The following is a 3,813-nucleotide window of genomic DNA, read 5'->3' as shown; positions in this document are numbered from 1 at the left end:
TAAAGAGCATTGTTAATTTAGAATAAAGGTGAGATAATGGAACGGTCAAGTGTGTTCTCTGGACTTATTAAAAGATTATTGCAACTCAATTATCTTTCCTTAAGTCGGTAATGATATTCCATTAGAATCATCAAAAAAGAGAGATCCTCTGGTCATCAGTAATAATAAGATATTGTGTCGTCATGTTTACGACACGGACAATGCCTTTATCGTAAGTAATAAGAATTGGATTATACTTTTAGCGGCGCTGTTCAAAAACAACAAAAAAGAAGAACAACAACAACAAAGGCATCATCAACACCACCATCATCATCACCACCAACAACAACAAAAAACAATGCAATGCTTCAATTCCAGCGTTTTATGTGACAATGAAAATTTTCAGGAACCACCTTCATCAGATAAATTAATATTTACGATCGTATTTATAACTGGACTCCGTTAGGGTTTACGCAAAGTTCGGCAAGAATGTATCTGGTATATAGTATTACTTTGCAAATAATATTTTATGTTGCTATGTAAAACATAAAGCAAATGAGTAGACTAGAAACTCGGTTCCTTTGTTCTAATACTTTTGGTAATCCTTGAAATGTTAAGAGCCTTTGTTATGTACGCCAACTTAATAAACGAATAATTATACTAGCGTTTAGAACGATAAATTCTTTACTTACATCTCAGTATTTTGTGTTTTTGTCGGTACTCAATAATGATTAATATCATAAGCGTAAGATCACGCAAGACTAGTATAGTTGCTTAAATCAACCCAAAGTGATTATTTTTATCGAGCTTGGAAAGAAGCAGAGCTAAGTTCGAGTCCAGTCAGGGATTCTATGTTTCCTTACCTTATTTACAATTAGAATTCTAATTAGAATTTAAATTCAGCGCGTAAGGAAACTTAATATTTCGTCTGATACTCTACAGATTAAGGAAACATCTTGTTCTGTTCATAGTATTAATAATGTTATGATGGTGGAGGCGCAATGGCCCAGTAGTTAGGATAGCGGACTCGTGATCGTAGGATCACGGTTTCGATTCCTAGACTGGGCATTGTGAGTGTTTATTGAGCGAAAACACCTAAAGCTCCACGAGGCTCTGGCAGGGGGTGGTGGCGAACCCTGCTGTACTCTTTCACCATAACTTTCTCTCACACTTTCTTCCTATTTTTGTTGTACCTGTATTTTAAAGGGCCAGCCTTGTCACACCCTGTGTCACGCTGAATCTCCCCGAGAACTACATTAAGGGTACACGTGTCTGTGGAGTGCTCAACCACTTGCACGTTAATTTCACGAGCAGGCTGTTCCGCTGATCGGATCAACTGGAACCCTCGTCGTAACCGACGGAGTGCCAACCAATGTTATGATGAGCGATTTAAAGCAAGAAATTATTCAAGGTGATGAAACATGGGAGAGTGGGGTCTATCTCTGTTTTAAACCATTTCATTCCATTTTATAGTTTATTATTTAGAACAGTACTTACTTTGAAAGGGGAACTATTCAAGTATTTTGTGCACGATAGACTATATTTGGCATACTTGTCAGAAAATCGAAAACAGATAAAAGTCTTAGAACGTTTTTCAAGTCTTCCTACGCTATGAGTTCCAATACTGCAGGAATCCGGTATTCCGTTTATAATTCCAAATTTCATGCAATCATCAAAACTATTCCGTAATTTCCTTGGAATTTGTTTTCTCATCTTATTTAATGGAGGAGATATAAGTTATAAGTTACCAATTGAAACCCTTGGTCTGATGAATTTAAATTTAATATCTATGCTTGTAAGGATAAAATAGTTAGTGACATATCTGCGAAGTTTTCAGTGCTGTCTATCTGTGTAGAGTGGTAGATTTAAACCCTTTTAAAACATCGATGTTGCTGTTCTTTGTCCTTTCATCAATTCCATATCCACTGCAAAACTTTATTTAAAAATACCTTTGCATTAAAAAGAAGTAAAATAAAATATATAATAATCAACAAGTTCAACTTCCTTGAGGCGGCGAGCTGGCAAAAACGTTAGCACGCCGGGCGAAGTGTTTATAGTGCCAGTTACGCACTGGGGTCGATTTAATCGACTTAATCCCTTCGTCTGTCCTTGTTTGTCCCCTCTTTGCTTAGCCCATTGTGGGCAATAAAGAAATAAGAAACGTTAGCACGTTGGGCGAAATGCTTAGCGGTATTTCCTCTGTCTTTGCGTTCTGAGTTCAAATTCCGCCGAGGTCGACTTTGCCTTTCATTCTTTCGTGTCGATAAAATAAGTACCAGTTGTGTACTAGAGTCGATGAAATCGACTGGCCCCCGCCCCACAAAATTTCGGGCCTTGTGTCTAGAGTAGAAAAGAATAAGATCAACTTCCAACTCTGGCAAATTGTGCGCCTTTTCAGCGTTTTAAAAAATTGACCCTTCTTAGCGCTCAGCTCATTTCAAGTGATTTTCTTGTTTTGAAATGTTTGACTAGTTTTACTTTGTACTAATTTTAGTACAATTTCTAAAGCTTTGGATGATATGGCATATTTTGACAACCATTGTTGTATGTCATTGTTATGCGCTTTTCAGTATTATTTAATTTTCGTTCAAAATGAAAGTGCCACACATTAACGGTGGTTTGTAAAGCAACACTTATCACGTTTATGGAGTACATAGAGGCTGGGCTGCTAATGTGATGCTGAGAAGTAAAATTTGGAAAGTGACAGCCAATGTATTAGTTTCAAATTTTGACACAAAGCCAGCAAATTCGGGACAGTGTGTAAGTCGATTACATCGATTCCAGTGCTCAACTGGTACTTATTTTATTGAACTCATACTTTGCCTGACCACAGTGTTCTTTTGACTTCTGTTATGAGTTTGTCCTTTACCGCATTTGGTTTTATATCTTCTAGGGATACTGGTAATTCGCGTACCGCATTCCACATTACATTTTCTTTATTTCTCATACTTGTCTTCAAGCTGCGATTACCGTATCTTCGAATGGCTCGCAGTGTTTCGGTATCCGTCTGGATAAACCATCCACATGCTCTAGTTTCTTTTACGGTAAATATTCCTTGCTGTAATCGCAATTCAATAATGTAGTGCCCTATCGCTGTAGTATATTTGCTGATATTCCATTTTTAGAACCGTATATAGGACAGTAGTGAGCGATAATCCATTTGTAGACAGAAACTTCTTCCATGAATAAATCTATGGAATTTTTTCACACCGAATATGATTGTTAACGCTTCCTTTTCTATCTGAGTATAGTTCCTTTCAACAGGTAATAACGATCGTCACCTTATTTATAGCGACTAGCATATACAACTCCTTACGTGGGAGGGGTGTACCATTATTACTATTATCTCCACATCATTAAGGGAACGTAAACACAATATCACCGGTTGTCAAGTGGTGGTGGTGGATAAATACAGACAGAGACACACACATAAATACACACTAACACATAAATACACACACACACTCACACACACACATACACATAAGCACACGCTCATACACTCATACACACATACACACACTCACACACACACTCACATTGCAATAGACAATGAAAAGGACAACACAGGAGAAACAAAATCTGGGAAATTATGTATAAGCTTAAAACTTTAATGGAAAGAGAGTTTCGGTCGCTAGACCTTCATCAAAAGAAAGAGATAAGCATAGAAGACACTTGCCCAAGGTGTCAGAAAGTGGGTCTGAACTGGGAATCGTGTGGCTGGAAACTAATATTCATATCTTTACCACACAACCATACCTAAATTTATAAATGTATACATCTATCACTGTATTTTTGTGTGCGTGTGTGTGTGTGTGTGTGTGTGTGTGTGTG

Source organism: Octopus bimaculoides, chromosome 10 (genome assembly GCF_001194135.2).
Source record: "Octopus bimaculoides isolate UCB-OBI-ISO-001 chromosome 10, ASM119413v2, whole genome shotgun sequence".
In the NCBI taxonomy this organism is placed as follows: domain Eukaryota; kingdom Metazoa; phylum Mollusca; class Cephalopoda; order Octopoda; family Octopodidae; genus Octopus; species Octopus bimaculoides.
This window is presented reverse-complemented; position numbering follows the sequence as displayed.